Source organism: Gossypium hirsutum, chromosome A12 (genome assembly GCF_007990345.1).
Source record: "Gossypium hirsutum isolate 1008001.06 chromosome A12, Gossypium_hirsutum_v2.1, whole genome shotgun sequence".
NCBI classification, from domain to species: domain Eukaryota; kingdom Viridiplantae; phylum Streptophyta; class Magnoliopsida; order Malvales; family Malvaceae; genus Gossypium; species Gossypium hirsutum.
Genome location: NC_053435.1, coordinates 75,861,441 through 75,888,253, shown reverse-complemented (window position 1 = coordinate 75,888,253; position 26,813 = coordinate 75,861,441). Strand labels below are relative to the sequence as shown.

General features: G+C 39.3%; 2 non-coding genes across 2 annotated transcripts; one reads left to right on the top strand and one right to left on the bottom strand.

Annotated features, from left to right (window-relative positions):
• Nucleotides 1-310: 310 nt before the first annotated feature.
• Nucleotides 311-416, bottom strand: LOC121211675 (small nucleolar RNA R71). The gene has a single exon (XR_005906894.1). It is a non-coding gene; the product is annotated as a small nucleolar RNA R71 (small nucleolar RNA).
• A 13,034-nt stretch (nt 417-13,450) lies between these two features.
• Nucleotides 13,451-13,556, top strand: LOC121211731 (small nucleolar RNA R71). Its single transcript, XR_005906949.1, has one exon. It is a non-coding gene; the product is annotated as a small nucleolar RNA R71 (small nucleolar RNA).
• The last annotated feature ends 13,257 nt before the right edge of the window (nt 13,557-26,813 follow it).

Below are 26,813 nucleotides of genomic sequence, written 5' to 3'. Positions count from 1 at the left end.
AAGTATAACGAGGCCAGCCATTACGGACAATAATTTTGAGACTAAACCAACAATGATCCAGAATAATTTATAGTTTTGAGAAAAAATGACAGAAGATCTAAGCTAGCATCTAAAATGGTTCCTCCAGCTTTGTGATACCTTCAATACAATGGAGTCACTAATGGCGCTATTCGTCTTTAGTTGTTCCCCTTTTCATTAATCGATAACCTTTTTTCTTGGCTAGATTTGCAAGCACTACGATCAATAATGACAGGGGACAAACTCGTAGGGAAATTCCTACAGAAGTTCTTTCCTATTAGCAAGACAGTCCAGCTAAAAAGAGAAATTTCAATGTTTAAACAATTAGAAAGAGAAAGCTTTGAAGAAGCATGGGAGTGTTTTAAGATGCTAATTCAAAAATGCCCACACCACGGATTTCCTAAGTGTTTACAATTTCAAATTTTCTATAATGGGTTGGATGTGCAATCAATATCAGGATTAGATGGAGCAACAAAAGGTGCCCTCATGAACAGAACTATGAGGATACATACAATTAATAGAAAGTAAGGCGATGAACTCCTGCTAGTGGCCAACTGAAAGATATGCATATGGCCAAAGGCCATCTACGATGAAGGCTGTCCAGGAGGATGATAGATATCAATAATTAGTGGACAGAATCAACTGAATGGAGCCTAAGAATAATGCACCATCTATATACAAATGAGACAAACCACTCTTCCATTACATTAACAATCCCATCGAGGATGTGAACTACATCAGAAATAGGGGTGGAAATCCCTATTCGTATACATACAAACTTGGATGGAGAGATCACCCAAATTTGAGATAGGGAGGAAACCAAAGAGGAGGTAATAGCTCTAACCAAGTTAAAAACACTAACTAGCAACCTCCTTATTTACAGAAACCTCAAGAAAAGGTCAGCCTGAATGACCATACTGTATGTGGCCAAAATCTGGATAGAATCGAGGGGGAGATGCAGCCAATAAGAATAGATGTAAAGTAGGTGCAGTTTGAGTGCACCAATTCAACAAGAACATTGACTAAGCTTGAAGATCAAATGGGCCAATTGATGAGCATGATAGGTGATATAAAAACACAAATTGGCACAAGTATTCCTAGTAATACTGAATATAATCCTTAAAGAGAAGGGAAGGAGCATCTGAAAGTCAAGTGCTCCAATCAGGTAAAATACTGAATAGCCCAGAGATGAAACACCCCAAATCCTAAAAACCCTGTTAAAATTATTTTTGTGTGTTGTGGCATGAATGTATGTCTGACTTAGTGGTTTAGTGCTCTGGGAGTGTTTGGGAAGTCATGAGTTCAAGCCTTGGCTTGAGCAAAATTTTGGTTCTACTTGAATAAACCCTTGTCTTCAGCTAGTACACTCTTAAATTAATGTGAGTGTTGTATGTCATGAAAAAGCCTGCTGGACTAGTGGCAAGTGGCGTGTTACTAATGCTAAGGGACTTGATTTTGAGTCCTACTACACATAAAGGATGACTTTTTGCTGTTGTGTCGTGTAGGTGGGTGTATATCACTAGAACTCTGGAGCTTGGGCAGTTGGTGTGTTTGAAGGAAATAGGAGTGTGTGGCGTTATTCAAGGAAGAAAGTTGGGATGTGGATAGAGGAGGAACCGATGGAGTGATTTGTGGAGAGATGTGGAGAGAGTTTTGAGGAAGGGATCAAGGCATAGGCTAGTAGTGTGCCAAATGTAGGAAACTCCCTTGTACCAATTGGGTCATAGGACTCTTACCTTAGTGCCGAAAGTGTGTTTGAGTTGTGCTCTTCATTTTTGTTCGTTTTATTCTTTTGAATTGCTTGTGACCATTTGGGTCTTCCTCTCCCCTGAGTTGTGCGTTTTTGTGCCTCTTTTTGATCCTTTTCTTCTGGCTAACTGATTCATTTTTCCTTCTTTTTCTAAATTGGCCTCTTTTCTTGACTAACTGGTCTTGCTACATTTTCTGTTTTGATTCCTCCTTCTCCCTCCTACAATTGGCTGTAGTCCTTAGGTCAAATATCTTGTTTTCTTTTTTCTTGTTTTCTCTTCTCTGCTCTCTCCCAATTTCCTCCCTTATTGCATTGGGGTGTTGGCCGAATGTTGATTGGTAAGTCTTTGTTCTTTCGGCTTTTCTCTTCTTTTCTCTGAAAATCGATTCTCATATTTCTCTCTGGGTTGGATGTCCTTCGAGTTTTAGTAATTCTCGCGCAGTGGAGAAGTCTCTAGTGCCATAGAAAGATTAGAACCTTCCTCCTCTCTTGATCTAAGGTAACACTATTTGATATCAAGGTACTAACTGAGGTATTTTGACTTGGATCCTTGGCAGTGGTTGAATACTCTTTTCATTTATCTTTGGGGTTTTCATTTTCTATAGGGTGGTATACGTGATTCAATCTATGTGTATAAGTATTCATGTGTAATGGATCCGCTTATCTTGCAAATAGTTAGCAAGGAGTTTGTGATCAACCTTCGACAACGGTTTTAGCGGACTAAAACCACACTCGATCAATCAAGGCAAGTATCAATATAATTTTGAATAAGTGCTAGTAAGTGGGTGTTTAGTCTTGTTGATTAAAGTCTAACTGTGTGTTGGAATGAATGTAGGTTGGAGAACTCATGGATTCTTCACACGTTTTTATGAACAGGTGTGTAATCACATTGCAATATCGACTATTCAGCAAAAGCCGAAAAATAGGTCTTTGGACGCCACATGAGCGCGCGCTCGCTCGTGTAGTGGTCCAAATGCATAAGCGCAAGCAATCGATCGTAGAGGCCACCACAAGCGATTTCGTGGGTTTAGGCCACTTTGGCCCATGTTGGGCCGAAACGGGCTTTGTGGCCCACGGCCTCGTGGGCCCTACACTGGTAAACCACACGAAGGTGTGGAGAATATTGGGTCAAGTTGTGTAGTTTACATGGCCAAGGCCTTTTCTGGGCTATTTGGGCCACACTGGAGTGTGGGCCCACATGGGCCCGTAATAGGCCCATTATCACTGATTGGCTGTTAAGGTTGTACGAGTCGCCCAAGACGACTATGGACCTACTATTGGGCCGGTAAGTATACCTAGGCCCCTATTTTGGTAAGATGATTGCTTTACCCTTATGTGATGTATGACTGTTTGAGCATGTCATTTTCACTGTATGTACATTTATATCATGTTGCATTGCATGGGGTGAGATATATGATTTTGGAGGAAGTGTACTGAAAAGCTATAAGCCTATTACTGCCAGCTCTACTGTCAATACTGTTTTAGTGTCGCAACCAGTACGACTTGGTGTGTAGGGTTGGGTAGGTCAATTTTGTCCCCACATAGTGTGTAGGGCTGGTACGGAAGTAGTGTGTGGCGGATGGATTGGGTATGACTCTTTGTTTGCATAATGTACTGAAATGGGCTAAGGCCCAGGCTGCCACTGTTACTGAAATGGGCTCAGGCCCAGACTGCTACTGCTACTGAAAGAGGGGCTAAGACCCTTAACTGAAACTAAAAGTTGTGTTTACTCTCACTGTTTGCTATTATGGGATTTCAGACACTGAGTTTTCGTAAACTCACCCATCTGTTATCTATGCAGGAAATCCTCAGGCTTAGACAGATTGAGGGGTCGGAGGACTGAGTGGTGGCCACTCGACATAGTTGTTTTATTATATATATTATAATTAAGATTTTATTTTTGGGTTTTCATTATGTAATAAGGCCTCTTAAAGTTTTATTTTAAGTTGGGGATTTATTTACTCTATTTTACCTGTTAGTAATAGGACTCAGATTTTTAAGAAAATATAAACAAATGTTTTTTTTCTGAAAACACCACGTTTACGCAACACATTTCAAAAACTTCCGCAACAAACACTGTTTTAAAGTTTAATAACCAACTATTATAATTAATATATTGCTAAAACAACATGAGTTTTCACACTGAACGAAGATTCTATGTAGAACAGATTTTTCACAAAATTTGTGTTTTAACACTCCAATGTGACATCACAAATTCAGCCATAACGTCTAGGCCAGGTTTGGGGTATTATTTTTAGTGGTATCAGAGCCAAGTTGCAAAACTCAATTGTAGATTTGGGTTTTTCAAAAACGTAGAAATTTCAACAACATTGTTTTAAACTGGAAAAAGTGATTATTTAGATGTATGTTTTACTGAATGAGTGGTACACCGAGTCTCCACGTTGATCCTGTAAGTCCTCTAATTGTTTCTTCTAAAAGATGTTATTACTCGAACTACATTAGGTAGTAAAACTGTACTAAAACTCTTTAGTTAGAGTAAACTACGAACCATAGTAAGATTGCGTACTACGAAAACAAAACTCTGAGATAATATTGTTCATAAGAAATCTGTAATAAACAACTGGAACAATAAACTGACTGGCATAAAACTTTTAATACAGATAAAAGCGCGATTGTATAAAAAGCACTAGAGGTAGTCGTGGTAGAGGCCGCGACAGAAGCCGTGGACGTGCTCGAGCTAGGTCTTCATCTTCTGGACACCAGCCTAATGAGGAAGTTAGAGAGGCACCAGCTTCACCTATGGTTGAGAAAAGTCTCAAAATCAAGCAGTTGGGGACGACGCACTGTCTCAAGCAATGTTGAGGATTCTGGAAAGGGTCGTTAGGCCTAGTACTGGCACTGTAGGCAGTGGGTTGGTTACTGAACGACTCAGGTCTAATGGGGAAGAGATTTTCAGGGGTATTGCTGGAGTTGCCCCTAATGTGGCTGAATATTGGATGGAGGCCACAGAAAGGATCATGGATGACCTTGACTGCACCCCTGATTAGAAGCTAAAAGGTGCAGTCTCTCTACTGAGAGACGAGGCTTACCAGTGGTGGCTTACCGTCAAAGAGGGCATTCAAGCTGATCGATTGACCTGGGAGTTTTTCAAGACTACTTTTTAGGCTAAGTATATGGGTGCTAGCTATGTGGATGCCCGTAGGAGGGAATTTCTGAATTTAACTCAGGGAGATAGGACAGTGGTTGAATATGAGGCTGAATTTTTACAATTGAGCCGCTATGCTCGTAGGATGGTGGCAACAGAATACGAGAGGTGTGTTTGGTTTGAGGATGGCCTCAGAGATGGTCTAAGGGTTTTGATAGCTCTTTATAGGGAGCAGGATTTTGCAGCACTGGTTGACAAGGAAAAAATCGCTGAGGATGTGACACGCGCTGAGCGCCAGTACTGAGAAAAAAGACAAAGATAAGAGGGATGCTGAGCCCTCAAATTCTTTTCAAAGGTTTAAGAAAAATCCCAAAACTGATGGTCCAATTAGAGTTAAGACCCATGTTGCTGCTACTTTTGGACTTCAGTTTTGAGCTAATTGTGGAAAACACCACCAGGGCGAATGTTGGAAAAAGACGGGTGCATGTCTGAGATGCGGATCATTGGAGCACCTGTCAAGGATTGTCCACGGAGGCTTAAGCAAGTGCAAACTACTGGTTTCTATAATGCTCAATTGGGTGGTCAGCAGCCACCGCGGGGTCGTGGTCAGACCAGGGGTGGAAATGGTATGGGTCATAGTCGTGGAGTACCGGGCAGAGGTGCTGGTCATACTGAGGCAAGGCAGCTGGCACTAGTTTATGTTACACATCACTGAGAGGAAAGATATGCTCCAAATGTCATTACGGGTATGTTCTTTATTCATAGTGTACCTTATTCTACATTGATTGATGTTGGGTCTACACATCCATACATAGCATACTCTATGTTTGAGATATTGGGTATTATGGTTGAAAACACTATGGGTGAGATTACTGTTCTAAGTCCACTGGGCAATCCGTTCAGATAAATAAGATGTTTAGAGATGTTCCCTTGGAAATACAAGGAGTGGTTTTTCTAGTCAATCTTATAGAGTAGCCTTTTGGAGAATTCGACCTAAAATTGGGCATGGATTGTTTAGTTAAACATCGGGTAAGCTTGGATTGTGCCACTAAACGGGTTATTCTGAGAACTGAAGAGGATGAGGAAGTGATACGTGATATTCGCGACAGGTTTTAAATATTTATAATTAAGCGTTTTTGAAACTAACTATTATCACAATGAAGGCAAGTGTACCTATCGAACAGTAGTATAGCTTTAGCATGGCCAGATTGTCAAACCCAAAGGAACCAAGAGTACTAGTAATTACCTTCTTTTTATTATCTAGCCTAAAAATTAAGGGATTTGGTTATCTAAACTAATTACTAAACGAAGAATGCACAGAAAGAAAATTTGGGAAAATACTTTTTAGAAAATTCGATTGATTAAGACAATACCTAAGGAAAAATCCAACTAGACTTCACTTGTTATTTGACTCTAGATCAGACGATTTATTCATTTGACTTGATCCATAGAAATCCCTAAGTTATATTATTATCTCTCTCGAGACTAATAACGTCTAACCTTAGGTTGATTAATTGAAATCTCTTTCTAATTAATGCCCTAGTGTTGCATTAACTCGATCTATGGATCCCCTTATTAGGTTTCACCCTAATCTGGTAAAATCTTATCACCTTATCTCTAGGTGTGCAATCAACTCTGCTTAATTATGACAAATTTACTCTTAGACAGGGTCTATTCCTCCTCTGAATGAGAGCATTAACTTGAATCAATATCCTGGAATATTAAAACAAGAATTAAGAACACATAATTAAGAACAAGTCAAATATTTATCATACAATTTAGATAATAATAACAAGATCCCTCTTAGGTTTCATTCCCCTTAGGTATTTAGGGGGTTTAGTTCATACTTATGAAAGAAAACATCTCAAAAGCATAAAGATAACAAAACATAAGAAAACCCAAAACTCTTGACGGAACTTGAAAGGAGATCTTTAGTCTTAATGATGAATCCGACTTCTAAGATGGATCAATCGGCTTTACTTGAGTAATTCCTTGCTTCCTACTCTGTGTCCCCTTCCTAAGTGCCTCCTTAGGTGTTTAAATAGGCTTTAGAATACCTAAGAGCCCTCAAAATTGGCCTTTTCCAAGTAGGGTTATATTTGGGCTCGACAGGGACACGCCCGTGTGCGATTACTCCAGCCCGTGGTCAAGGCTGTTGAATAGGCACGGGTGTGTAGTCTACCCGTGTAAGTTGTGCTTCGATCTTGCCAAAGGGACACGACCGTGTGACACGCCTGTGTGAGGAAGTCCAGGCCGTGTTGATTTCCCATGTGGGTCTATTTTCTCCATTTTTGGCCCATTTCTCGCTCTCTTTACTCTCCTATGCTCACCTAAGTATAAAACATGAAATTAAAAGATTAAGAGCATCAAATTTACCAAACCTAAGGAGAAATCATCCATAAATGTGTTGAGCATGGAATAAAAACATGTAAAAATTACGGTTTATCAAATACCCCAACACTTAAGCGTTTGCTTGTCCTCAAGCAAAATCCTCAACTCACAATCAAAATAAATTCTTGTCAATTTATAATCCCTATCAATAATATCTCAAAATAATCCATAAGTATTCATACATTGAAAATTCAACTAAAAGTACATCAAAGTTTCAAACATTCCAAGTTGATTATTTTATCACGAAAACCTAGGTGTATCCCCTTATCTAAGTGATTACCTTTGATCAAAATATCACAGAGTTTAACATCCTCACTAAAGATTCACTCAAATCACTCAAGGTGTTTAAGGACGTCAATTAAAGCACTCATTAGTCAATATGAAAAGCTCTTGCCATAGGCTTGCTTGAAAATCAAATCCCCACCACTATAAATTGAGTTGATACATCAATCAAAAAGGTCTTTTAGAGGGTTGTAATGTGGCTTTGGGTAGGGGGTGTGGTCACAAGCTAAAAGAAAAGGTTAGAATCCAAATTGAATTGAAAAATTACCTAGCTAGAAAAATAGCCAGTTATTAGTTGAATACAAGTGAGCTTCTTCCCAGAATATGAAATTAACATTCAAGCTCAAAAATGACAAATTACTACTAATATGTGTTTAAGTATTTTTCTTTTTTTTAGAACAAGTAAAATACATAGAAGAGCAAAACATAGCTAAGTAATTAGTTCAAATCAAATCTCGACAAAAATAGGGATCAAATTAGTGGATTTCAACAATAATGGGTTATGGGTTAATATTGAGGGTAAATCAATTAATGGCTTGTTAAACTCAAAGGGGTTCACTAAGGGTCAATTATGAAGGTAAGCTTTTGTAGAGTGAATAGGTTAAACCTAAGTGCCTTTATCATCTTGACATATCAAATCAAATGGTGTGGTCTTGACATGCATAATCAAGCAAGTTCTAAAATAACAAATCAATACTGATGCATTCATAATAAAAGTGAGCATGAAAGAAATAAAATATACTTTAAAGGCTCAAGATCTCACAAAAAATATGGCTTTTTGATGTTTAAACTTGTGAATTTCAACTCACGATAATACCTAAAATTAGGGAAACAATCTAAAGGTTTATAATTCTTCAAAAATCAACTTATCATGCTTGATTCCCTAATGTCTTAAAGTTTAAACAATAAATGCATAAATGCATATGTGTTTTAATTCAAGACATATCAATAAAAATAATAAATTAATTAAAATTCATTCTAATAGTGATATGAGTGATTCATGTAAGAATAAGACAAAATTCAGGGATTTCTAATGATGATATGAAAGACCCCCCCACACTTAAGGTGTACATTGCCCTCAATGTACAAAGATAGATATATTGAAAAATGTAGATAAATAATCATAAGATAGGGAGAGAAGTGAAACTTCCTGAATGATGAATGAACTCCTTGATTTGGAGTTATGGAGAATAATCAGCCAAGGCAATGGTTATAATGGAGAAGGATACTCCGGTGGTGGTAGAGGTTCATTAGTCCATAAGTCCTACGCCAAGAGAATATTATATCTGGTGGTAGCTATGGTCGTGGTCGAGCAGGACATGGCAGTCGTGGAGAACCTTTGCCAGTGGAGTTTGTAGTTCCTATGCGATGATGAGCTTTGGAGCTCTTTATATTGTGATAGAATCAGAAACTTTTTAGGAAATATAAGGAAGCATAATTACTCGTAATGAAATAGCCAAAACTATAAATTATTCAATAAAAATTATAAAAACTAAAATTGAAATAATAATAATAAAGGAAAATGAAATAAAAAGTACTTAAATAAGATAGATAAAGATAATAGTGAAAATAAAAATAATAAATAAAAAGTTTTTAAACATCATCATCGTCAGATGGTTCGCGAAGTGGTGGTGGCGATGAGATGTGAAGGTGCTGACAAATCTAATGAAGTGTAGCATCAATGTGATCAAAACGCTAAAAACACTGCTGCTCAAATCGAGTAAGGCGCTCAGATATGTTAGAGTATGAAACCGCCGCATGAACTAGACGATGGATGGGTAGTGGCTGAGACGGTGGGTCTTCATGACATGGAGGGACATCATCAGTAATGTCCTTTGGGTCCTCCTCCTCGGTGGACTGGACGAGGCGGTACTGAGGAGGGTAGGTGCCACGTCGTTTCTTGATCATCCTCATGTTTAGCATGCTTGAGATGCCCTATGGAGACATCAGGCTGATGAGAGTGAGGGAGGATGATTGTGCCACTGTGTTGAGGAGCCCGAAGTGTTGTGCCAATCGAGTCACATAGGGCCCGATAGATATGACCCCCCCTCCGATGTCGCTCCGTCTGACGGCGGATGGAGAGGGCAATGAAGTAGGCGAGATCGAGGACGTGCCAGTTCGCCATACTCCATAAGAAATAGGCGTCGTGGGTGGTGACGACGCTGGTGCTCTCTTGTCGTCTCGTCAGAGTGTGAGCCAAGATGGCTTGTAGGTACCTCAAGGATGGAGGGAGAGCCAATGCCTTAGAACGGCTAGGATCGTAGGTGGCCGAGGCCCCTCCAGCACTTTGAGGGAGAGTAGTGGATGTGGCAGTGGAGGGTGTCGAGTTCATTGTCATCCATGAACTCCTCCATGGACAGCCCTAGTGCAATCTTGAACTCAGGTACGCTCAACTGGCGCACTAGACCACTAAGGTGGAACTGGACCATTCCAGGATCGTCGAAGTTGGTCATGACGGTCTGAAGATGGAACGTCGAGCAGAGTTCCAATGTGAACTCAAGATACGTCGACTCGACGATCTCAAAGAAGAGCCCCTACGGGTCAGTCATTAGAGGGCTCGGACTACGTCAGCCAATTGAATCTATTTAAGTGCATCCCAGTCAATGCAACGGCCCACACCTAGGGGTCGGGCCCGTAATGTTTGAAATAGCTCCTCTCGGGGTCCCAAGGGGAACTCGAGGAAAGAGTGATGGATCTCAGTGATAGGACCCGAGGATAACACTGCTCCTTCCCTCTTCTTCAAGGGGGGATAGTGGTTTTCTTACCAAGTGAGAATGGCATTGTATATATGCATTGAAAAGTCGAAGTTCAACCAATATGACTGAAGAATAGCATGGAAAAACAAAGCAAAATAGGAATATTTCATGAGACTCACGTACAAGATGAAGCAAACTAAACAAAAGCAACTAAAGCAAATATATTAAGTTATTAAAATAAGACTATGAGAATAATGCTACGAGAATATCTAATGCATGAGTGCATGTGGGTAAGCATAAAATCCATGGAAACGAGAAAGATGGATGAATGTAATATGAAAAATGGAAAAATTCTTTAATAATAAGCATGAGTATTTCTATTATTCTACTATGAATGTTCACTTAAAATAGTCAAATGGATCAGAGGAAACAGGAAATAGGCAAAATATTTAAAGAAAATAGAGAGAAAAGAGTAAACAAATGCAAAAGGGAGAAGTTTGGGTTATCGAAAACAGTATTGTAGGCAGCACACGGGCGTGGCAGGTAGGGCGTGTGGAGTTGCAGGGGCTAGGGTTAGGGATTTTTGGGAGGGAGATGATGAATAGTGAGGGGTTTATATAGATTTTGGGGCACACGGCAGTGGGGCAGGCCCGTGTGCCCTAATTTTTTCCCATGTGTTTCACGATTTTTAAATTTAGGCGCGTCTGGCATTCGTCCCATGTCTGTGTTCCTTAGGCGTGTGGGTGCACACGGCCGTGTCGCACTACCGTGTCTGGCTTTGGTCGCATCTCTCACGCCTATGTATGATAGCCCACGCCCATATTAGTTTGACAGTGTCAACCAACACACCCGTACTAAATTGATAGGTTCGCCCACAGTTTCAAAACATGGGCGTGTTGTACGCCCATGTTGGTTTGGCAGTTTCACCCATGGCCTTATCACACGGCCGTGGCTACTTATCGCATCCAGTGTTGAGGAAAAAATTTGTGTCCTATCTTCACACGGCCGTATCACACGGTCGTGTCTGCTCCTGTGGTATGTGCACGACATAAGGCACGCCCGTGTGCCTGGCCGTGTGGATGGGAAAACCATGTATTTCAAGACTCAGTTAGTAGGTTATATGTGAAAAACTAGAATTTAAATAAATCATTACTTTTAGTGCTCAGGTTGCCTCCCGAGAAGCTCTTATTTGTAGTCTAAGCTTGACTTACCTCTCTGGTGTGTGATCATGGTGGCTCGAGGAGTTTACACACCTCATCCCTGCTATCAACTTTATCAATATAAGGTTTAAGACGAGTATTTTTTACCTTAGAAGTTTTGAATTTGGGGTGATTTACCTCGACTGTACCATATAGGAAAATAATGAGTACCGTAAGAGGAATTTCTTCATTAGGTTCAGAAGTGGTAATGCGAGGACCTACTGCATCTAGTAGTACTTTGTCTCCAACCTTAAGTTGATTTGGTAATGTATTGAGCTCGTCCTGGCTCGGTTTATGTTTATCAGGTGTTCTTGATTTCTGTGTCCGCCATTCATCTAGTTCCTCGGTTTGTAGCCTTCGTTCTTCATAGATAGGTCCTTTGTTGTTGCTTGAACATGGCTAGTGTAGGTTCTTCAAACTTATTTCCTGCAAAGTAGGTTGCACCACATGGTCAATTTTAGTAGAATGATTTATACAACCACCTTCAATTTTCGATGTGTTACTCGAATTATGAACTTGAAGGGTGATTGTTTCATCTCCCATACGAAGTGTGAGTTCACTTGTGCCAACATCAATTATTGTTCTAACGGTTGCTAAAAAGGGCCACCCTAAAATTAAAGGAACATTAATATCCACTTTTATGTCTAGAACAATGAAATCAACTGGGAATATAAATTTGTCAATTTTAACGAGTACATCTTTAATAATCCCCCTAGGAAATCGGATTGTTTTATCGGCTAATTGAATACTCATCCTAGTTTGTTTGGGTTTCCCAAGACCTAGTTGTTTAAACATTTTGTAAGGCATGACATTGATACTAGCCCCTAAATCAGCCAAAGCATTATTTACGTCTAGGCTACCAATTAAACAGGGAATCGTAAAACTCCCTGGATCTTTTAATTTGTTGGCCAGCTTATTCTGTAGTATGGCTGAGCAAACAGCATTTAGTTCCACATGCGATGCCTCAACCAACTTCCGCTTATTTTTTAAAAGCTCCTTTAAGAATTTGACTGCATTTGGCATCTATGAAAGAGCTTCAATAAATGGTAAGTTAATATGTAACTTTTTTTAATAATTTAAGAAATTTATCGAATTTTTCTTCTGTGCGGTCTTTCCTTGTCACGTTTGGGTATGGAACACGAGGTTTGTACTCTTTACTTACCTGTTTCTGGTCATTGTGGTCCACCTCACCCTTACCTTTACTTACCACAGTTTCTTACCTTTATTCTGGTTCAGGTGCAACTAACCCTTCCTCATCTTGAATGGTAATTGCATTGATTTGCTTCCTTAGGTTAGATTCAGTGTTACTTGTTAGTCTACCTTGTGGTCGTTCAGATATCAATTTAGCGAGCTGACCTATCTGAGTTTCGAGCCCTTCGATCAACGCTTGTTGATTTTTAAGTGCTGTCTCGGTATTCTGAAAACAAGTTTCTGACACCAAGTTGAATTTCGTTAGCGTCTCCTGAAGGTTCAGCTTTTTCTCTTGTTGATAGGATGGTTGTTGGAAGCTTAGAGGTGGTGGTGGTAGCTGATTTCCTTAGCCTCCCCATGAGAAATTTGGGTGGTTCCTCCAACCTGCATTGTAAGTATTACTATATAATGATTATTTTGAGATAGAGGATTATTACCCATGTAATTTAACTGCTCGTTCTCCATGTTGTGGCCATAAGGTGGGTAATCTGGATTGCTCGATCCACCTCCACTTGCTTTGCACTGCATTACTAAGTGAACCTGTGAAGAACTAAGAAAATTGTCAATTTTCTTATTCAATAGTTCGACCTGATTAGAGAGCATGGTGACTGAATCAATGTTATAAATGTTGGCTGCTTTTGTTGGCTTTATCCTCATGACTTGCCACTGATAATTATTCAGTGACATCTTTTCTATAAATTCATAAGCATCTTCAGGTGTTTTATTATTGATAGTCCCACCAGCGGCTGCGTTAACCATTTGTCGAGTCAAAGGATTCAGGCCATTATAAAATGTTTGAACCTGTAGCTAGAGTGGTAATCCATGGTGAGGGTATCTTCTCAAGAGGTCCTTGTATCTCTCCCATGCATCATAGAGTGTTTCTAAATCCATATGCACAAAATAAGAGATATAATTACGTAATTTAGCCGTTTTAGCCGGCGAAAAATATTTTAATAAAAACTTTTTGGTCATTTGTTCCCAAGTAGTGATTGACCCTCGTGGTAACAAATTCAACCACTATTTAGCTTTGCTTCTCAATGAAAAAGGAATAACTGAAGGCGAATGGCATCATCAGAAATACCATAAATTTTAAATGTATCACATAGTTCCAAAAAGTTTGCCAAGTGAGCGTTAGGATCTTCGTCCTGCAAACCATCAAACTGAACAAATTTCTTTATCATTTGAATTGTGTTAGGTTTCAGTTCAAAAGTATTTGCAGCTACAGTAGGTCTAATGCTTGATTTAGTTCCTGTTAAAGAAGGTTTAGCATAATCATACATAGTGCACGGAGCAGGATTCTAATTAACAGCAACCGCAAGAGGTAGTGGATTTTCTTGGTTTTCAGCCATCTCCTCGGTTGTGGTTGAAGTATCGTCCTCTTGATCTTCCTCTGTGTATCGTAAGCTTCGCCTTATTTCTCTTTGGTTTCTACGAACTGTGCGATTGATCTCACTATCAAATAGTAATGGTCCCGACGGGTTTTTTCTAGTCATACACTATAAAAACCCGCCAGGAACGAAGAAAAGAAAAATTAGAAAAGAAAATAAAAATTTAAATTGCAAATAAAGTAGAATGGCTAAAGTAATAAAAATCGAGTGTTCCTAATATCCTCGTTCCCCGACAACGGCGCCAAAAACTTGATACGTGATATTCATGACATGTTTTAAATATTTATAATTAAGCGTTCTTGAAACTAACTATTATCACGATGAAGGCAAGTGTACCTATCGAACAGTAGTATAGCTTTAGCAAGACTAGATTGTCGAACCCAAAGGAACTAAGAGTGCTAGTAATTATCTTCTTTTTATTATCTAGCCTAAAAATTAAGAGGTTTGGTTATCTAAACTAATTACTAAACTAAGAATGCACAGAAAGAAAATTTGGAAAAATACTTTTTAGAAAATTCGATTGATTAAGACAATACCTAAGGAAAAATCCACCTAGACTTCACTTGTAATTTGACTCTGAATCAGACGATTTATTTATTTGACTTGATCCGTAGAAATCCCTAAGTTATATTATTATCTCTCTCGAGACTAATAACGTCTAACCCTAGGTTGATTAATTGAAATCTCTTTCTAATTAACGCCCTAGTGTTGCATTAACTGATCTATGGATCCTCTTATTAGGTTTCACCCTAATCCAGTAAAATCTTATCACCCTATCTCTAGGCGTGTAATCAACTCCGCTTAATTATGACAAATTTACTCTTAGACAGGGTCTGTTCCTCCTCTGAATGAGAGCATTAACTTGAATCAATATCCTGGAATATTAAAACAAGAATTAAGAACACATAATTAAGAACAAGTCAAATATTTATCATACAATTCAGATAATAATAACAAGATCCGTCTTAGGTTTCATTCCCCTTAGGTATTTAGGGGGTTTAGTTCATACTTATGAAAGAAAACATCTCAAAAGCATAAAGATAACAAAACATAAGAAAACCCAAAACTCCTGAAGGAACTTGAAGGGAGATCTTCAGTCTTGATGATGAATCCGGCTTCTGAGATGGATCAATCGACTTTCCTTGAGTAATTCCCTGCTTCCTACTCCACGTCCCCTTCCTAAGTGCCTCCTCAGGTGTTTAAATAGGCTTTAGAATGCCTAAGAGCCCTCAAAATTGGCCTTTTTCGAATAGGGTTATACTTCGACTCGACAGGGACACGCCCGTGTGCAATTACTCCATCCCGTGGTCAAGGCTATTGAATAGGTACAGGAGTGTAGTCTACCCGTGTAAGTCATGCTTTGATCCTGCCAAAGGGACACAGTCGTGTGACACACCCGTGTGAGGAAGTCCAGGCCGTGTTGATTTCCCATGTAGGTCTATTTTCTCTGTTTTCGGCCCGTTTCTTGCTCTTTTTACTCTCCTATTCTCACCTAAGTATAAAACATGAAATTAAAGGATTAGGAGCATCGAATTTACCAAATATAAGGAGAAACCATCCATAAATGTGCTGAGCATGGGATAAAAACATGTATAAATTATGGTTTATCAGGAAGTAATGGTAATTGGGGAATGACGGAACTATTTGAGTAATGTAATTTCTGCACTAAGGGCCGAGAAATTGGTTCGCAAAGGTTGTGAGGCGCTCTTGGCCTACGTCAGTGTTTTAAATGTTGGGGACTCATTGGTAAAGGATATCAAGACTGTTAAGGATTTTTCGGACATCTTTTCCTAAAGAGTTAATGGGGTTACCTCCAAAAGGTAAGGTGGAATTTAGGATTGAGCTCCTTCCTAGTATAGCTCTGGTGTCCATTACCCCATACAGAATGGCACCGAAGGAGCTTGTGGAGCTTTAGGCCCAGATTTAAGAATTATTCGATTGTGGGTTTATCTGGCCTAGTGTATCTCTGTGAGGAGCACCAGTCTTGTTTGTGAAAAAGAAGGATGGATCCATGTGTATGTGCATCGACTATAGACAACTGAATAAATTGATCTTTAAGAACAAATACCCTCTGCCAAGGATTGATGATCTGTTCGACCAACTGCAAGGAGTGTCGGTTTTCTCTAAAATAGATCTCCGATTGGGGTATCACCAACTGAGAGTTAAAAAGGTCGATGTGCACAAGACAGTGTTTAGGACTCGTTATGGTCATTACGAGTTCCTGGTAATGCCTTTTGGACTGACAAATGAACTGGCAGCTTTGATAGATCTGATGAATAGAATGTTTCAACCCTATCTGGACAGGTTTGTTGTAGTATTTATCGACGACATACTGGTGTATTCAAGGACTGATGATGTACATGATGAGCATCTCTGGGTAGGTCTGCAAGTCTTGAGGGAAACACAATTGTACGCCAAGTTTAGCAAGTGTGAATTCTGGTTACGTGAGGTAACATTTCTTGGTCATGTGGTATCTGCCGAGGATTAGTGTTGATCCTTAGAAAATTAAGGCTGTTTTAGATTGGAAGCAACCTAATACTGTGTCAAAACTTCGTAGTTTTCTGGGACTGGCTGGGTACTACAGAAGATTTGAAGAAGGGTTCTCATTGATTGCCGTGCCCTTAACTAAGCTGCTACGTAAGGACGTGCCCCTTAACTGGACTGATGCGCAGTAAGAGAGTTTTCAGAAGCTTTATAAAGTTTTGACTGAGTCCCCTATCTTGATTCAACCTGAGTCTAGGAAGGAATTTATTGTCTACACTGATGCATCACACGTTGGTTTGGGTTGTGTGTTGATGCAAGAGGGTACGGTGATAGCTTATGCGTCTCGTCAACTTAAGACTCATAAGATGAATTACCCAACACATGACTTGGAGTTGGCCATAGTGGTATTCGCATTGAAAATTTGGAGCAATTACTTGTACGGTGAGAAGTGTATCATTTATACGGATCAAAAGAGCCTCAAGTATCTCCTCACTCAGAAGGAGTTAAATCTTAGGTAGCGTAGATGGATTAAGCTGCTTAAGGATTATGACTGTTCAATTGAATACCACCCTGGTAAGGCCAATATGGTGGCCGGCACACTGAGCTGTAGGGCTATGACTGATCTGAGAGCAGTGTTTGCCCATCTTAGCTTATTTGATGATGGTAGTTTGTTGGCTGAGCTCCAAGTTAAACCGTGTGGATTGAATAGATTAAGAGTAAATAGTTGGAAGATGAGTCATTAGGTCTTTGGTTCCGCCAGATCGAGAGTGCTAATACTGTGGATTTTGGGTTGAATAGTGAAGGGGTACTCTGTTTCCGAGGCAAAATTTATGTACCCAAGGATACTGATTTAAGACAGACCTTACTGCGAGAGGCACATAGTAGCCCCTATGCTATGCACCCAAGTAGAAATAAGATGTACGAGATCTTCGTGAGGTATATTGGTGGTCGGGTCTTAAGCGTGTGATTATCAACTTTGTGGGGAAATGCCAGACTTGCCAACAAGTTAAAGCGGAACATCAATTGCCTTCTGGGTTGCTTCAGCTAGTTAAGATTCTGCAGTGGAAGTGGGAAAGAGTAACTATGGACTTTGTGAGTGGGCTACCCCTATCGCCTTCTAAGAAAGATTCAATGTGGGTCATCGTGGATCGATTGACCAAAACTGCCCATTTCATACAAGTTTGCGTAGATTATTCGTTACAAAACTAGCTAAGCTGTATGTATCCGAGATAGTGAGACTGCATGGGGTACCAATTTCCATAATATCTTATAGAGATCCTCGCTTCACGTCTCAGTTCTGGATGAAGTTACATGAAGCTCTAGGTACACAATTAGTCTTCAGTACTGCGTTCCATCCTCAAACAGATGGTTAGTCAGAGAGGGTGATTCAGATACTAGAGGACATATTACGAATTTATGTGATTCACTTCCTAGGTAGTTGGGAGGATTATTTTCCGGTAGCAGAGTTCGCCTATAATAATAGCTACCAGTCTAGCATACAGATGGCACCTTATGAAGTGCTATATGGTCGTAGATGTCGCTCTCCGTCATGTTGGACTGAGTTGGGTGAGCAGCGTGCTCTGGGTTCTGAGCTAGTATCTGATACCGAGGATAAGGTTAGATTAATTCTGGATCAACTGAAGGCAGCATCAAATAGACAGAAGTCATATGCGGATTTGAAGCGTAAGGAAATTAAATATTCAGCGGGGGATTTTGTCTTTTTGAAGGTCTCGCCATGGAAGAAGGTATTGATATTTGGGTGTAAGGGCAAGTTCAGCCCAAGGTTTATTGAGCCTTACCACATATTGAGACAAGTAGGACTAGTTGCCTCCCAGTTAAAGCTACCTCTAGAATTAGAGTGAATTCATGATGTGTTCCACGTCTCGATGTTAAGACGCTACAGCTCTGATCCTTCGCATGTGGTATCGGTTGAGGAAACTGAAGTTAGACCAGATCTGACTTTCGAGAACGAACCAGTCCAGAACTTGGATCGAGAGGTAAAAGTCTTCAGAAGGAAATCAATCCCATTAGTGAAAGTTCTTTGGCGGAACAACAGTTCTGAGGAGGCTACATGGGAATTCGAGGAGGTGATGCGACAACAATACCCTCACCTATTCTGACCAGGTAAATTTTGAGGCCAAAATTTTTTTTAAGGAGTTTAGAATTGTAACACCCAAATCCTTAACACCCCGTTAAAATTATTTTTATGTGTTGTGACGTGGATGTATGTCTGACTTAGTGGTTTAGTGCTTTGGAGTGTCTGCGAAGTCATGAATTCAAGCCTTGGCTTGAGCAAAATTTTGGTTCTACTTGAATAAACCCTTGTCTTCAGCTAGTAGACTCTTAAATTATTGTCAGTCTTGTATGTCATGAAAAGCCTGCTGGACTAGTCGCAAGTGGCGTGTTACTAATGCTAAGGGACTTAAGTTCGAGTCCTACAGTGCACAAGGGATGTCTTTTTGCTGTTGTGTCATGTAGGTGGGTGTATATCACTAGAACTCTGGAGCTTGGGCGATTGGTGTTTTTGAAGGAAATAGGAGTGTGTGGCGTGATTTAAGGAGGAAAGTTGGGATGTGGATAGAGGAGGAATCGGTGGAGGGATTTGTGGAGAGATGTGGGGAGAGTTTTGATAAGGGGATCAAGGCATGGGGTAGTAGTGTGCCAAATGTGGGAAACTCCCTTGTACCAATTCAGTCATAAGACTCTTACCTTAGTGTCAAAAGTGTGTTTGAGTTGTGCTCTTCATTTTTGTTCATTTCATTCTTTTGAATGTTGCTTGTGACCATTTGGGTCTTTCTCTCCTCTGAGTTGTGCATTTTTGTGCCTCTTTTTGATCATTTTCTTCTGGCTAACTGATTCATTTTTCCTTCTTTTTCTAAATTGGCCCTTTTCTTGACTGACTGCTCTTGCTACATTTTTTATTTTGATTCCTCCTTCTCCCTCCTACAATCGGTTGTAGCCATTAGACCGAATATCTTGTCTTCTTTTCTCTTCTTTTCTCTTCCCTGCTCTTTCTTAATTTCCTCCCTTCTTGCATTAGGGTTTTGGCCGAATGTTGATTGGTAAGTCTCTGTTTTTTCAGCTTTTCTCTTCTTTTCTATAAAAATTGATTCTCATCTTTCTCTCTGGGTTGGGTGTCCTTCAGGTTTTAGTACTTCTCGTGCAATGGAGGAGTCTCTAGTGCCATAGAAAAGATCGGAACCTTCCTCTTCTCTTGATCTAAGGTAACGCTATTTGATATCAGGGTACTAACCGGGGTATTTTTACTTGGATTCTTGGTAGTGGCCGAATAATCCTTTCCTTTATCTTTGGGGTTTACGTTTTCTATAGGGTGGTATACGTGATTCAATCTATGTGTATAAGTACTCATGTGTAATGGATCCACTTATCTTGCAGATAGTCAGCAAGGTGTTTGTGATCAACCTTCGAATAAACAAGGCAAGTATCAATATAATTTTGAATAAGTGCTAGGAAGTGGGTGTTTAATCTTGTTGATTAAAGTCTGACTGTGTGTCGGAATGAATGTAGGTTAGAAAACTCGTGGATTCTTCATACGTTTTCGTGAACAGGTATGTAATCACATTGCAATATCGACTATTCGACAAAAGCCAAAAAATAGGTTTTTGGACACCACATGAGCGCGCGCTCGCTCGTGTGGTGGTCCAAACACATAAGTGTGAGCAATCAATCGTAGACGCCACCACGAGCGATCTCGTGAGTTTAGGCCGCTTTGGCCCATGTTGGGCTGAAACGGGCTATGTGGCCCCGCGGGTAAACCACACGAAAGTGTGGAGAATATTGGGTCAGGTTGTATAGTTTACATGGCCAAGGCCATTTCTGGGCTATTTGGGCCACTCAGGCCTGTGGGCCCACAATATGGGTTGTAGGCCCATTATCACTGATTGACTGTTATGGTTGCACAGGTCGCCCAATGCGACTATAGACCTACTGTTGGGCTGGTAAGTATACCTAGGCCCTTATTTTGGTAAGATGATTGTTTTACCCTTATGTGATGTATGACTGTTTGAGCAGGCCATTTTTACTGTATGCAGATTTATATCATGTTGCATTGCTTGGGGTGGGATATATGATTTTGGAGGAAGTGTACTGAATGGCTATAAGCCTATTACTAGCAACTCTGCTGCAAATACTATTTTAGTGCCGCAATCGATACGACTTGGTGTGTAGGGTTGGTTGGGTCAGTTTTGTCCCCACATGGTGTGTAGGGCTGGTATGGAGGTGGTGTGTAATGGATGGATTAGGTAGGACTCTTTGTTTGCATACTGTACTGAAATGGGCTAAGGCCCAGACTGCCACTGTTACTGAAATGGGCTTAGGCCCAGACTGCTACTGCTACTGAAAGAGGGGCTAAGACCCCTAACTGAAACTGAAAGTTGCGTTTACTCTGACTGTTTCCTATTATGGGGTTTCACATACTGAGTTTTTGTAAACTCACCCATCTGTTATCTGTGTAGGAAATCCTCAGGCTTAGATGGATCGAGGCGTCGGAGGACTCAGTGGTGGCCATTCGACGTAGTTGTTTTATTATATATATTATAATTAAGATTTTATTTTTGGGTTTTCATTATGTAATAAGGACTCTTAAAGTTTTATTTTAATTTGGGGATTTATTTACTCTATCTTACCTATTAGTAATAGGACTCGAATTTTCAAGAAAATATAATCAAATGTTTTCTGAAAACACCACGTTTACGCAACACATTTGGAAAGCTTCCGCAACAAACACTGTTTTAAAGTTTAATAACCAACTATTATAATTAATATATTGCTAAAACAACATGAGTTTTCACACTGAACGAAGATTCTATGTAGAACAGATTTTTCACAGAATTTGTGTTTTAACACCAATGTGACATCATAGATTTGGCCATAACGTCTAGGTTGGGTTTGGGGTGTTACAAGAGAACCCAACTTAGGAGATGAATAAGGAGAATACTGATGATCTTCAAGAAGAACCCTTAGAAGATGAAGATGAACCAGAGTCAAAGAAATTAGTTACACCAGCAGTTGAACCAGAGAAAGAGATGATTAAAGATTATATCGCTGCAAAGTTAACGTTCCTTTCAAGGCTAGAAGAGAAGCAAAAACGGGATGAAGATCAGTTTTTAAGTTTTCTAAACTTGTTCAAAACATTAAATGTCAAGCTGGCTTTGATTGAATTAATTGAAAAAGTTCCAAAGTATGCCAAATTTTTAAAGAAAATCATGTCCAGGCGTAGGAAAATTAAGGTTGGAGAACAAGTTAACATGAGGGCTTCTTGTAGTGTTATTATTTCTAGACAAGTTCCCCAAAATTTGAAAGACACAAGAAGCTTTACAATTCCCATAGAGATAGGGAACATTCATTTCAATAGAGCCCTACACGATTTAGGAGCTAATATCAATTTAATGCCTCTATCAATATGTGAAAAACTCAGGTTAGGGGACCTAAACAACACCTAAATAATATAGTATTTGGCTGATAGATCTTCAGTGCATCCGAAAGGAGTATTAGAAGATGTGTTAGTCAAAGTGTGCAGCTTTATCATACTAACAGACTTTGTAGTTCTAAACTTTGAAGAAGATTGAGAGATACCAATCTTGTTACGTAGACCTTTTCTAGCCACTTCAAGCTCTACCATTAATCTAGAAAGTAATGAATTAACAATGAATATTAATGGTGAAACGAAAGTTTTTAAATATGGCCACCAACAGAGTGGGGAAAATAAAAGGGACTTAGGGGTGCATTATAATAAGTTATCTATTTTCAATCCTAATAATCCTGAATCACAGGACGTACTTACTACAACTAATGCATGTCAAAAGAACAGGTTCATGGAAACAGATAAACGAAAAAACCAATGAGTCGTCCTTATATGAATTAATAGTGTTGTCAGATAAATCCAAAACTAAATATTGATTATTTAGATTGATGTTTAACTCTTTCTAAATTATTGTATATTTAACTAACTATTAGTCTAGACTTTAATTTTTATTAAATTTATGTTGTATAGGAACTGTGACACTCTGAAAATTGGAAATTTGCTAGAAACAGAGCCAATGTCACAACACGGTAACCCCGTGTCGCAACACCAAGGCCAGAATCAATGAAATTGAGAAAAATCATCTAGATGTCTCGACACAAACTTTATGCATCACGACACTAAAGCCAGTTTACCCAAAAAACCAAAATTCCAGAGTGTGTTGCGACATCGAACCCCGATGTTGCAACAACGACAACATGTCAGGGGTGTCGCGACACAGAACCCTAGTGTCGCGACATTACTACAATTTTCTACAGGTTTAACCTAACCCATTTCCACAACCCGATGAATTAATCCCTAATTATACCCAGTTTTAACCCAAAAATATTTATTTTAAAACTCTAAAACACTATTAATTATTACTTAAAACCTCTTTACTTCTAATTCTTTAAAAATCCCTTAAACACTTAATAAAACCTCCAAATCTCTTTTTGTTCCCAAGATCTTTGTTTTGCAGCTCTTATTTTTGGAATAGACTCACTCAGTGCAAGGATTTGAAGATGAAACAAACAAGATTTCGCAAGGGAATTCGACAAATTTCCATTTAAGGTTAAGGGTTCCTAACTCCTATTTTTACTATTCCATTGGAAACTTTGCTTGCTATTTTTACAATTCCAAAATGCCTCCACGAAAGGTTAGAAGAACTAATGAACCAGAACCTTTGATGGTTCCAAACCCCTCTAATTTTCCAAATACAAACGTTGAAAAATATTTTGTAAAAATTCAAGGAAAAATATTTATCCAAAAGAGGAGATTTGAACCATCGATGATTCTCTATCAAGAGATATGGCCTTTAGTTAGATATCATATATGAGAATGTTTTTTCTAATCCCAAAAGACTCTATTGTGGTCCCTGTAGTTCAAGAAATTTATGCATCTTTACGGGACCAAGAGTCTAGAAAAATCGAAGGTCGTATATGGAAACAATACCTGTGCGAGAGAAAGATGTACGAGTTACCAGTCGGGTTATTTGTGAATTTTATAATGCTCCATTTTATGAAAAAATTATAGAAAAAACTGACTTGGAATACTTTCGAGATATAAATATGGATAACATTATAAATTTCCTAACAGAGGGTAGGGGTGAATGGAAATGTCACCCAGGTACTGATATTCCAACCACCTTTAATCAAGCAATAATGTTTCCTGAAGCAAAAATGTGGATCAATTCTTGTGCACTAGAATAGCTCCTGCTCTGAATGTTTTTAATGTAAATACTTTTCGAGCAGTTTTGATTTATGTTATTTTCTAGAAAAAACAAATATGCATTGGAACGTGGATATACCAAAATATGAAGCGATGTGCTAGTCACCAAAGAGTGGGAGTCTTCTTTCCTTACTTAGTTACGGCTTTATGTAAGAGAGCAGGCATTCCTAACCTTTAACTTTGTCTCTAGTGAAAACTTCCTCAAATTATGTTTTCTTATACTCGTCTATTACCATACCTTACTTTGAGACTATTCCCTTTTCTTCATGGTTTGTGATACTTTACTTACACTCTTTAAACCTTTGAGTAATCACCTCATTGTGATTCAGGATGAAGCACATACACAGGTAATAATAAATACAAGGTTATGCCTTTATTCATAATACATTTCAATACTAGCTCATTACTTTGACATATCTCTTCAATTTGCTATCTCCGATTGAGCTTTAGCCTTTGACATACCTTACCACATTTTCCATCAGCATAATTCATACTTCTGACTTCGTTGTTTGCATTTAAGGGTAATACAAAACACACCATTAACTTAGCACAGAACCCACCACAAGGACGTCCTTCATGATTATTTTTTTGAAAACCTTTTTAGAACACGCTGTTAGAGCAGCCCATCCGAAGTGTACCTTGAGAGTTCTTCTTACAAGCTTTCATGTCAAAATTTTCCACATGAGCTACTTATTCACAATTCGCCACCAAGGTGATTCTTAAAAGCGTGCCACGAAGGCGTTCCTTACGAAGTTTTTCACAAAGGCATTCCTTTCATATGGTTGTCACAAAGGCTATCCTTTCAGAGATTGCCACCAAGGCTAATGTTTCCTCTTATTCTCCACAAAGGCGGTTCTTAAGAGTGTTCCACAAAGGCTTTCTTTTTCCAACATGTTCATGATAGGGATTCATCTAGACTCATATTTTGTGAGGTTTGCCTGTAACGCCCCAAAAATAGGGGGTTTGTAATTTTTCTTTATCAAACAAAACTGCATGTTTGATTGAGTGGTTAGATGATTCGGGTGAGTTAGGGAGTGTCTGAGAAGCTTGGATTCAAGTCCTAGCTTTTGCAGAAATTTTAATTTTTACTCTTAAGTGAATCTGGACATTGGTATGTAGGGCTTATATTTTATTACGACTAATTTATGTCACAAAAAGAGCTTGCCGGTCTAATGTTAGTGGCCTATGGAATAGTGTTCAAGGTCTGAGGTTCGAGCTAGAGCAGCACAATTAGGGTATTTATTTTGCAGTTGGTTTTGGCTAGTGGTTGTGTTACAGTGAAATTCTAATGGAAGAGTTGTGGAGAGTGATGAGGAGTGATTCAAGGAGTAAATAAAGGAGGGATAAGGGGAGAGATTTTAGGAGAAAGTCAAGGAATTCAAATTTGAGAGAGTTGTAGCCGATTAGGGGATTTGGAGTATGCAAATTCAGCTAGGGGTCCTTTTGTATGCATTTTTGGCAATTGGTGAGTGATTGGATGTCAAATTTCCTCTCTGTCATTCTGGGTTTTTGGCTTCTTTTCTCCCTAGTGCCGATTTTGCAAGTTACCTTTCGTGCTGTTTCAGGATTTGATTAGAGTAAGTTCTTAGTATCGTAATCCCTATTCTAATTTCTTTTCTTCTACTTTTTGCCGAATCACATTACTCTTTTCCTCTAACCTTTCATTTATTTTTTTCCCATAGTGATATCAGTTTGCCTCTCTATAGCCGAACCTTTCCTGTTTCATTCATTGAGTTTGATTGATCATTTCCTTTCTTCCTCCCTTATCTCAATCTAGGCCGAATCCCTCCACTTTTCCTTTATCTTTCACTTATTCCTATTCTCTTCTTCTTTACTTCCTCTGACCGAATGCTACTCCCCTTGTTCCTTTCTCAAATATTCTAGTGGTGTTAGGTCGAATATTACACTCTTGTGCTCTGGAAGTGCCATGGTTGATTAGTTCTCTTTTAATCTCGGTAAGTGACTGTGCCCTTACTTCAGCACTTGTATGTATACTATAGTCCGTTAATGGTGTTGGAAATATAGGGTTTTAGAGAAGAGGAAATCGCTGCTAGTCATGGGTATCAATTCAAGTGGGAAACCTCTTCTCGTTTGATCAAGGTAATATATGGTGATATGTTAGTTTTGGTATAAGTTGAGTATTGTCTTTGGGAAGAGAGTAACGTAGTATCTCGATGCTTGTAGGTTGGTGCTCAAGGGGTGTTTCATAGGCTTCCACGAAAAGGTGTGTAACCATACACCATTTTGTACTGTCAAAAGATGAAAAGGTGTGTATCCACACCCTTATCTGACTATGAATCGGCAAAAGTCGAAATACCGAAACTTCGACAATTGAGGCCTCACAAACGTGCAATCGCTCATGGGGTAAATCGAGCCCACAAATCATGAGCGGTAGACTGTAAATGCCACCACGAGCTTTTCCGTGGATTTGGGTCGTATAAGCCACGTTGGGCCAAAATGGGCCATGTGGGCCCAATGGGCTTGTGGGCCCAATACAGATTAAATCCATAATAAGTGATAAATATTGGACTGGGCTATATAGGTCACATAGCCGTAATTTACTTTGGGCTAAATGGGCCAAACGAGCGTGTAGGCCCACATGGGCCGAGTAATAGGCCTTAGGCTCATTTAGACCGTTACGACCATTTAGGCTATCTGTGACGCTTGAAGCAACTATAAACCTTCGGAGAGGTCGTTACCTGTACCGAGACCCCAAAATAGACAAAATAATCAAAATACCCTTAAGGGTAAAATTACTATTTTACCCCTAACCGACGCAATGACCATTGTACCCCTAGTGATAGGTTAATTGATATGTGTATAACATTTATATGACTGGTTTTGAGTATGACATACTGCATACACATGATATTTATGACACGACATACTGCATGGGGTTGGGTTTCTGATTTGGAAGAAGTACTGTATTAGTGGCTTTGCCACGTAGTTACTGCTCTGGTGGCTTTGCCACGTTTACTGTTATTAGCAGCATTGTTGCGTTACTGTTAGCAACTTCGCTGTGATATTGGTGTCTTGGTTGGTACGGGTGGTGTGTTGGT